This window comes from Sciurus carolinensis, chromosome X (genome assembly GCF_902686445.1).
Source record: "Sciurus carolinensis chromosome X, mSciCar1.2, whole genome shotgun sequence".
NCBI lineage: Eukaryota > Metazoa > Chordata > Mammalia > Rodentia > Sciuridae > Sciurus > Sciurus carolinensis.
The window spans coordinates 89,528,584-89,540,051 of record NC_062232.1 but is presented as its reverse complement, the minus strand read 5'-3'; the positions used below and the strand labels follow the sequence as shown (position 1 = coordinate 89,540,051).

General features: G+C 38.0%; 1 non-coding gene across 1 annotated transcript; it reads right to left on the bottom strand.

Annotated features, from left to right (window-relative positions):
• Positions 1-3,354: 3,354 nt before the first annotated feature.
• Positions 3,355-3,428, bottom strand: Trnaa-ggc (transfer RNA alanine (anticodon GGC)). The gene has a single exon. It is a non-coding gene; the product is annotated as a tRNA-Ala (tRNA).
• Positions 3,429-11,468: the final 8,040 nt, after the last annotated feature.

The window sequence follows — 11,468 nt, the reverse complement described above, 5'->3', positions numbered from 1 at the left end:
AAGAGGAATGGTTTGAGGGAGGGATTTTTGCAGAGGAGGACAACTTGTAGAGTGGTCCTCTGGAGGTCCATACTAGCTCTTTTCAGCTTTGGATCTGCCTAGACTGGTAAGTCCACCGAGTCTCCAAAAGACCCGCGATTTTCACAGTGGCTTCCCTGAAATCAACATTGCCATTTCCCAGAGATTTGTAAGTCTGGCACCTGTAAACCAAGGGCTTTCTGCTTTTCTTTTTTGCCCCATAAGTGACCATAGTAGAGCGACCCTATAATGTATCATTAAAACTGGGACATTTTTGAGAGTGAAAGGTGCATCATTAGCAATTACATGGAAGAGACAGCATTACCTGTGACAGTCCCAAACAAACCCGGATGTATGGTCATCTACCCACAGGGAAGTGCTAGGCACAAAGTACTAAGTAAGGAAGATCTTGCTAATTAATTCAATATGGGAGTAAACAGTGTTTTAAGGGTATTGCCAAAACCCATCAGCACCAGATATCTCATACAACATAAAACACTCTGGAACATTTAAGTAACATGTCTACACTGTTGCGATTAAAACCTAACTGGCACAGGAGTAATTCTGTTAAAACAAACACAAAGAGATCATCCAAATTCTCTACTTAGAACCGAATTTCAGTGTTAATTGACTATTGCTCAAAGAAGTGAACCATTAACTGGAACATGAATTATTAGTCTTTGCATTTGTAAAGGGATTTATGATTTTAAACTGCTTTTCCATTTTATCTGTGCAACTGTCCAATAAAATATATAGGGAAGGTATTATCTACATTTTCTATATAAGAAAACTGAAGCTCAGAAATGTTGTGTCTTTTCCAAGGCCACATAGCACGCATTAGAAGCTGTTCCCACTATACTACACAGTGGCATGCTGTGATTATAATGTAACAAATATGCTACTGCCTCCACGGCTTATCCTTGGGAACTTTCAGAAATATGTGGTATCTGATTTATACTTTTTTAACTTAAAAATATGCTTTGGTTGCAAAAAGATTTTAAAGAACAAAGAAGTATACAAAGTAAAAGGAAAAAAGTTCATCCCCATTTATTCACCAACATGTATAATTCTGTGCTCAGGTTCACAGGCAACAGGAATTGAGCATTTTTCTCAGACTATTTCTATGCACTTATGTACATACACACACACACACACACACACACAGAATTTTTCTTAACATAAGGGTGATTGTACAATATATATTGTTCTTATAATTTGCCTTTTTCTTCTTAAAAAAGCATTTCTATTATGTCTTTCATTATGTCCAACTACATATATAGGACTACTTTATTTGTTTTAAGGTTGCCTAGTATTTTATAAAATGACAATATGATAAATTATTTAACCATATTATTGGGCAATTATTAGATTGTTTCCAGTTTTTCACTATTATAAGCAATGAAGCAACAAACATCCTTTTGTCTAGATTTTTGCCCATTTTGTGATTATTTCTGTAGACTGGTTCCTAGAAATGGAGTTGATGCTTCAGACATGAACTTTTAAACTTTCAGTAGACTGTAAAATTGTCCACCAGAAATTATTTATAAAAATTGGTATTGTTTATTGTTCTCATTTGTATTTCTCTAATGAAATTGAGCCTCTTTTTACAGGTTTTCTGGTCTAATTTGTATTCCTTTCCCAGTATACTGACCTTATACAACCTTAGCCCATTTACTACATTGGGTCATCTTTTATAAATATATAAAGAAGTACTCTGCATATAGTATGACTCTTTTTTAACTTTGTTTTTAGTTGTTGATGGACCTTTATTTTATTTATTTATATGTGGTGCTGAGAATTAAAACCAGTGCCTCACACATGTGAGGCAAGTGCTCTCCTATTGACCTACAACCCCAGCTGCTATTATGAATCATAATAAGGATTTTGCATCTATGTTATAATTATTTTCTTCTAATCCATCACCTTTTAAAACCCATCACTTTTTTATTTTGTCTTTCACCATAAATTTTACATTTTGTTTAGTCTATTGATTTTTTCTTTGTAATTTCTGAGTTACATGACTTCCCTAAGAAAACTTTTGAACTTTTCCAAACCAAAAACTATAGAAAGTTATTATTATTATTAAACAATGCATGTCATCATTAAATAATGCATAGAACTATTTATTTTTCTGATACTTCTATAATTTTGTCTCTTTCCATCTCATTTATGACAACTCTGTCCTTCCAGTTGCTCAGGACAAAACCTTGGTATCATCCTTGAGTCCTCTCCTCTCATACACGTCATCTAATTCATCAGCAAATTCTTTGGGCTCCATGTTCAAAAATTATCCAGATTCTGACCCCACCTTCACTGTTCCCCACCCTACTCTGAGCTGCCAGCACCAGTTCCCTGTGTCACTGCAAATAACCTCCTAATTGGTCTTATTTTCACTCTTATGCTTCTCAGTTTACTCTCATAACAGCCACCAGAAGAATCCTTTTAATATGTAAATCAGATCATGTCTCACCTTTGCTCAGATTCTTCACTAGACCTGTCTTTCAGAGTAAAACTAAAGACTTTAAAATAACTTAGAGATTCATAGCTCATATGTTAAATGCCTTGATGGACACGTTCTAGGTAGTTAATGAAAGGAGCAATGATAAGAAAATGTCAATTCTAATGCACTGTATGTTAGATCTGTGCTGCCCAATATGGCAGCCACAAGTCACACATGGCTTTTTAACTCTTGAAATGTTACTAGTTTGAGTTTAGATGTGCTATAATAGCCACATCAGATTTCAAAGCCTTCACCTGAAAAAATAAAGCATAATCTCACTAATTCCTATGCTGGTGACATTTTGAAGTGACAACATTTGAGATACATAAAATATATTATTAAAATTTTTTAAATATTTAAAAAACAGCTTAGAAGAACCTAAAATGATATGTCTCACCAACTCCATCACCTCTCTGACCTCTTCTACCTTACTTTCCCCATCACTCTGTTCCAGTCATACTTCTCTTATTGTTGAATCTCCAAATAGTCAGGCATGGTCCCACTATTTACAGCATTTGTACCAGGCTTACTCTACCTGTAACTCTTTCCCTTCAAATATTAGCAGGATGAAGTCCCTCGTTGCCTCAAAGTCTTTGCTTGATTGTCAGTTTTTGGCAAAGTGTTTCTTGCTCACACAATTTTCAACTTCAGCTTTCCCCCACACCAGACCTCTTAAACCCCCTACCTTTCCCTTTTCCTCATAGTGCTCACTACATTCTAAAATAGAGTAACCCTCCTTTATTCACAGTTTCGTTTTACATGGTTTCAATTGCCCAAGGAAAATTTTAAAGTAATTCATAAGTTTTACATGTATATTCTTTTTTTTTCTTTTTTTTTTGTGGTACTGGGGATTGAACCCAGGGCCTTATGCTTGCCAGACAAGCACTCTACCAACTGAGCTATATCCCCAGCTCCTAATTCATAAGTTTTAAATAACTTTGATTGCAATATCTTATTACAATTTTTCTATTTTATTATTAGTTATTATTAATCTCTTATTATGCTGAATTTATAAATTAAATTTTATCATAGGTATGTGTGCATAGGGGAAAAAACCATATACATAGAGTTTGGTACTCTCCACAGTTTCAGAAATCCACTGGGGTTCTTGGAATGTATCCCTCATGGATAAGGGTGGGGGACTAATGTACTACACAGTTGACTTGTTTGATTTCTCACCATTCTAGAATATAGGTTTCAAGAGGGAAGGGATTTCTGTCTGTCTTATTCACTATTTATCCCAAGGGCCTAGAAGAGTGCCTGACACATAGGAAGCATTCAAGAACTATTTGTTGGGCTGGAGTTGTGGCTCAGTGGCAGAGTGCTTGCCTAGCACATGGTAAGGCACTGGGTTTGGTCCTCAGAACCACATAAAACTAATAAATAAAATAAAGGTATTGTGTCCATCTACAACTACAAAAAATTTTAAAAGAAGTCAGTAGGGGAGATGCAACTTACTTAAAATATAATCTTCTATAATTACTTATGGGTTAAGCAAATAATTGCCTAAAACTTGGCTTTATTTGGGCCTACTTTTGCCTAAAATAATAGGCCCAAATAAATGTGTTGATTTCCCTCATTTGTTAAAAAAAAAAAAAACTATTCGTCGAATGGATGAATTTATGAATCTGAATTGAAACCATTCGGAATTTATTTTTGTGTATTGTGTGAAATAAGATTAAAAAGTTAAATATCCTAGTGTCCTAAATAGTGACAAACTATCACCCTTTGAGGGAGATTTGCTATATGGAAACAGGTCATTTAGGGTTAATTCTAATAAATAAGGTAGATGATCAAGTTCAGTAATGCTAGTTTTTAGTCAAGAAATTAGGCACAGTCATAAAGTTAAAAGGCTGTTACCTTTGTGTGGGTTGGGGGCTGGCTCAGAAGGCAGTCTGAAGTTTCCAAAAGAGATCAATGCCATTCTTATGGCACCAACATGAAAGAGAGATACACACAGACAGAATGGAAAAATCTGGGGCTAAAGTTTTTCACATACATTTTTTTATCCTCAAAATAATCATTGTGGAAGAATTAGAGTTTATTGGATTTCATTATATATATTTAAAGTTTTTTTACAACTTTGAAATTTTTGGATTACATATAGATGGGTACAATCTAGTCAGTGCTTAGAGTATAAATATGTTATTTCAGTTGGAATGATTCTAAGGAAGGTGTTTCAAAAATCCCTTAGGCAATCACAGCACCCTTCCTTTTTCCAATTGCCTGTCAAGCATCTCTTATAGGCCCCACTAGTACTTCAAAGTCCATCTCACATGTATCACCCTCTGTCCCCAAACCCATTCAACTTCCCAAGCACCATTGCTGATGCCCTCATTATAACTCTCCATTTGGGTATTTTTTGGTTCCTATCTTTATTTATCCTGCCATTGTACCATTACTAAGTTCTACTGAAGTCAGCTCTGAAACTTCTCTTCAGTCCTTCTTCTCCTTCCTCTCTCCTGTGCCATACTCTAGTTTAACCCTCATTATCTCTCATTTGGATGGTTGCTGTGGCCTCAAAGCCCATCCTCTGTCCTCCAAACTTTATCCCTCTAAAATCCACCCTTGTAATGCTATCAGATAAGTTTTTCTAAAGTCCAATCACGTTATTCTTCTGTTCAAAAATCTTCCATGACTCTCCATCACTTTCCTCCCTAGATATAAATATTTTTATCTGTCATTCAATTGATACCATGCCTTTCCTGTCTACTTTCTCCTCATCATAACAACAAAGAACATCAGATCTGGCAAATGTCTTATAAGTGATCTCCAGACAAAACTGAATACTGTCTCTTACCTGATCATGTGTGTCACTTTTATAACCCGCACCTTTACTTGGGCTATTCCTTTCTCTTAGATCACTCTGCGAAGCCTAATTGTCAAAAAATATATACTGATCCTATGAGCCTCGCTACTAACTCTTCCATGGATTGTATACTAATTCCTATGTGATATAATCTTACCTTCAGAGAATTAGTTAATACCTTTTGCACAGTGTTTATGGTATACCATAACTATTCACACATTTTTCCTCTTCACACCTGTAAGATAACAAGCTTCTACAGAGAAAAGGAACTATATTTTCATGATTTTTACTCACACTCATATACTCATTTTTGGCCAGACATTGCAGTAAGTGCTTTATACATTATCTTACTTAATCTTCCTAACATTCTGATGAGATTTGATTAGCCTCTTTCTGTAGGCGAGGAAGCAGAAGCACAGGGAAATTAAGCAATTTATATAAATCTCATGGATAGCAACATATGGACTCAGGATTCATTCTCATTCTTCTTAATTCATCTCAAATATTTCCAATATATACTCTGTGCCTTACTCCATACGTAATTAGGTGGTGTTTTGTTCTCTTCAGAGGGCAGTACCTATTGGTTTCTCTTCGCATCCTGTACATATTGGTTCCTCTTCCCATTCTTTACTGCATACAGCTAGTGAGCAACCATTTTTATTTTACTTTATCAGTTTCCCATTATGAAATGGCTGCCAGTCATCCTCTCAAAAGTACAACTGTTGTTTGTCAACAGTCCCCAGTGATTGACTAATTTCTAAATCTGAAGATCCAAGAGAAATTTTTTTGAAGATCACATAAATTCCAGAGCTACAACCTCAGCTGAAGTCAGCTGGCTCTGGAACATGTGCTCTTAACTTGTGGTTACTTTTCTGTGGATTTGAGAACCTGGCCTGGTAGTGGCACCTAGTAAGTACTTAAGAAATGTTTGGTGAATTCACTTTTTCAAGTTCATGGTATCTCAAAACAACTATTTTCAAGGACAGCACTCATTTGGATGCACAAGGTCTGGTATATTTGTTGAAATACAAACTGAAAATCATATCAACAATAATAATAAACTTATCCCAGGAGCATACAGAGTTGCCTTTAACAATCTTTAAGAGGAAGTAGTGTATAATTCTACAATTCTCTGAACCGACATGTTGGAAGTCCCAAGCTCAAGACTCTAAAAAGTGAAACTCTTAAGTGAATTCTGTCATGCTTTTATGCAGCGAGAGTACCCCTTCTCCTACCATCCCCCAAAATAGGGGCTGGAATTGCTCTCAGCAGTGAACCTGGTGTGAACACACTGTCCTTGAATGTGCCCTCTGGATATCTTATTGGGAACCCTCCAGAGACATTCAGAAAAATACCAGAGAGAGACCTCTGTAAGGCTGAGAAGCAGGGGCACTTTGGGGGTATATTTAAGGAAGGCCACAGAGGTTTCTGTCCAGCTGATTTGGGAAATCATTGTTTCCTCTCCTAGAGGGAAGAACTATACAGAAAGTTCTCCTTTGACGAGTTGTTTTAACAATAAGTATGAGTCAGCTTTCGTTGAGTAGCCTCCGATTGCTTACCTAGCGATAGTAGGGAGGCTGGAAAGGGTTAGTACCAGGAACTCTATGTTAACCGATAGTGTGACTCAATCTGCTGTGTACATTAAAGTGTTTGGGGAAGCCTACTCCTAGGCAATTTGTGTTGACGCATTGTACAAACACATGTCATAAAGTCTGCTTTGAAAAAAATCACATGTATGCACAGTTGCACACTACCTGTGTGCAGGCGCACACACACACACACACACACACACACACACACACAAATAAAAACACACACATTCCTATTCAATCCAAGATGTCCTAGATCTTTCACTTGCTTCCATTTGAGAAAAGTGGAGCTTGACCTGAACAATGAAAAAATTACATTCTGATGTATGATTTCAGGGCCCTGTTTTTTAAACCAGTTCTATTCAACACTCTAAAAAATGTTGTTCTTGAGTGAAATTAAACCTAAAAGTCAGAGATTTGGAGATTGAAGTAAAGAGATTGAAGCATTTCACAGTTGCCTAACCTGGTTAATGGGACCTCTGACATAGTAAGGGCTACCAAATGCTGCAAGTTTACCAGATGAGTCAGGCCCTGGGTTAAGCATTTTATATTAATTATATTTTTGCAATAATCCTATGAAGGAGGCATTAGTTATACCACTCATTTTACAGATAAGGAAAATGAAGTTCATTGAGGCAAATGGATTGCCAGTGATCACTCAGCTTATAATTAGCAGAAGCAGAACTTGAGATTAGGTTAGACAGTCCTAAATTCCATGCCTTCACTCACTAAGCACTGGGAAAAGGATGGTAAAATACATAGTCAACACAGTCCCTTTACCCCAGGTTCACACTCTTGATGGGAAGACAAGACAAATACCCACAAACAGGTATTAATCCTAAGGAATATATGATTATGAAAACCTGCATTAAGCAACACAGACAACAAATAAATACTAGCATAGAAAAGGGAATGTGACATATAGCAATGGATATCTGTGAGCCCCCAAATCCTCACTGAAGAATGAATTCCATGAGTCTACCAGGCAGGAAGCAGAGATTCTGGGGGGATTTCAGCAGGAATTTTAAAATTTAATTCAAAAATAATAATTGCATATACTTATATGTCATGGTATGCTATTTCAATATGTGTATACAATATGCAATGATCAGACCAGAGCAAGATTTTTGAAGGAAAGATCTAGAATGGACAATGAAAAGAGAGAAAGAGGTAGTATTTCAGAGGGCAAGAATGTCAGAAAGGCAAAAAGAGAAGAAAGAAGATTGCTTATATAGAAGGAATGGAAAGATATCAGCATTGGAAATATCTACAAAAGTAAAAGAGTTAAGGTGGGAGTCAAGCATGAAGGAGCTTACAAAGTAGACCACAAAAGCTGGAGATTGCTGCAAATCTGGCAAATTCTGCTGGATTTGATTTAAAGTAGAGAAAGCAAACAGAAGACCTGGGTTTTTCCATTGTGTTTTATTTGTCTATTTCTTTTTAGTCCTGTGTGGCATTTTGCATGTCCTTTGTTTTTTTCTGTTTTTGGTTTGCTGTGTGCTTGTTCTAATGACAGACAGCATAGTGTAGTGACAAAGAGCATGGGTTCCAGAGTCATGCTACTTGGCTTTCAACCCAGGCTCTGCCACTTACCAGTTAAGGGACCATGAGCAAGTTATTTCTTTGTGCTACATTTTCCTCATGCATAAGATGAAGTGCAATAAGACCTACATCATAATACTATTATAGGAACTACATAATTTGTTTGTGAAATGCTTAGAACAGTGCCTGTGGATATTAAGTTCTATCAACATACTTGTTATATAAATATAAATGTAACTCATTACCAATGTTGAAATGTGGGAAATCTCTGATATGATTTCTTGCTTTTAAAAATATTTTTAGTTGTAGGAAGACACAATAACTATTTTGTTTTTATGTGGTGCTGAGGATTGAACCCAGGGCCTCATGCCTGCTAGGCAAGTGCTCTACCACTGAGCCATAACCCCAGTCCCCTGATACAATTTCTTATAAAGATCTTTCTCTTCAAAGAAAAAATCTCACAGCTGATGCCACACAGGCATATTGCAGCATGACAACAATTGAGAGCCAAGTAATAGCTGCTGCCTTTTAGATGGGGCAAGCACTCTCCAACTCCTACAGGTCTGACCACCACCCTACTGCTTCCCAATCCACTTCCTGTGATCTTGTGACTCTTCCTTTAAAGTGAAAGAAACATCCTGGTTGTTACTATGCCTCTAGATTTACAATGAGAGCTCACAAAGAAAGCAATTTGAATCTGGGACCCAGGACTGGTTAAGTTCATAAGCTCTTCTAACCCTTAAAATTTAAGAGAAAGTATCTGTCCTCCTCCCGCACCTGGAGTTCCTCCTTGACCCCAGGTGCTAGGTCTATGGACTGCACAAACACCCCATATGTCCAAAGACTCCTCCTTTCCCTCATGTCTTCCTGCCCAGTTCAGTCATTCAGATGGGAAGGAAGACTTAGGGCTCCCACAATTCTTTGCAGCAGCAACTCTAGGGGAAGCCCAAAGCTGAGATCAGCAAAGCAATATGTGCAGCCTTCCTCTGAGTTACCAGGTCTTGACAAATGGTATACTCCTTATGCAACTTTAGTGGATTAAAAATTCACTGCTCAAGAAGAGTTTACACAGTAGCTAGTCCTAAACCAAACTGTGTGATCAGTTAAGTGTGTCTTTAGGGCCACCATTCATTAAGGCATTCTCAGGCAGTGAACTTCCTAGTTCCCTTTGGTTCATTGACTCCGGATCTTCTCAAGGACACTTAGTAATGAGTCCCACCTGAGCCTCCCCCAATGGATTTCTGATAGTCTCAGAGCCTGTGTTATGCCCTGTCAGTGGAGATGCCCTTCTTTTTTCCTCTCTAGGAGGATGAATGAACCCCTAGCTGCAGCCTGCAGGCCTGCAGGCCTGGTGGCTCCGGCTGTCACCCTGGGGATGGTCCCTGACCTTTGTTTGTGGGAAATGACTAATGATGGTACTGTCAGGGCATGAAGGAGAGAAGAAGCCAAGGATGGAGATGTTTGGGAGCAAAGATCCTGGAGACTTCCATCAAAACCTACCACCTGTCTATGCTGCTTTTCAATAAGAAGTCCAGCTCTGCTTACATATAGGTAAGGCATCATGAAGAGGGTCACAGAAAGCCCACCTCCAGTCTTAGAAATCAGGTGACCCACCATGCACAAAGAGTTAAGACACAAACATGACCTGACAACACTTGAGCATAGAATCCAAATCCTTCATTTCATCGAGTACCAAACTTGCCCAAGGTCTTACAACTTTTTGTAGAGGTAAAGCAAGGAGTAGAATACAGGTCTCCTTACCCTTTTTTGGTGATTTCCTGGGAAAGGGAGAGGTGGGAAACTTGAGACTTTTCTATATAGCAGTGTATCTGGTGAATAACACTCCGGAGCCCTTTCCAACTAGGTGGAGGTGCACAACCTGGTCCCAGCCCCAACAATCAGGAAATAACTTTGGCCAATCTCCACCAGTCATGACCCTCCCAAGGCAAACAGTGACTGGCCACCTGTGACACCTGCATCTGAGAAGTCTGTGGGAAGGATTCTGAGTAAGAGAGAGAGCTAAAGGAAGCATATATCTGTGGGGAAAATTGTTTTGAAGGATGCATAGCTCTTTGGGACTGCCACCACTCATCCCAGCAAGGCTAAAATTTACTTACATCGTTATTCAGTGAGGCTGTCTTCACTGGTGGTTAGATAGGTTTTGGCAACATGGTCTGGCCCTCTACTGCTCTCTAACCTCATCTCCCACTCTCCCTCTCGCTCACTCTTCCATAGCCACTCTGGCCTCCTTGCTGTTCCTCAAGGTTCTAAATATTCCCCACCTCTGGGCCTTTGCATTTGGCATTCCTTCTACCTGGTATGCTGTTCCCCAGCTATTTTGATGATATGCTCCTTCCCTTCCCTCAAGTCTTTGCTCAAATGTCACCTTCTATGAGAGCCTTTCCCCAACTACCCTCTCCAAAAATGCACTGGTCACCCTCTATTCCCTTACCCTACTTTTATTTTATCCTTCTAGCATTTATTGCCATATTAAATTATAGTACATATTGGGTTTAGTGTATTTGTACACTAAAATATGTGCTCTCTGAGAGCAAGAACTTTGTCTAGCAGACTCAGTCCTGTATACCCATCACTTAGAACAATCCCTGGCACATAATAGGTAGGTACTCAATAAATATTTACTGAATAAATGGATGAATGGCTAGAGAAGGGGATTTCTATATTTCTCTTGGTTCATGTTTACATATAACAGATGACCCATATAGTAGTTTAATTTACTTATTTTACAAGCAAATATTTCTTGTATGCCTTTATGAACAAGGATTTTTACTTAGTCTAGTGGAAAAGAAAAATCAGTAGATAGGAAATGACAATACAATGCAGTTAGTACTACCCAGGGTTTCAGGAAACCAAAATAAGGAATTGGTGAGGGCTTCTTAAAGGAGATGGCCCTTAAAGCATAACAGATGCTAGTCTGGAGAAGAAAATTGAAGTGAAGATGTGGAGAAGAACACTTCAAGCAGAGGGGATAATACATGCAAGAACATAG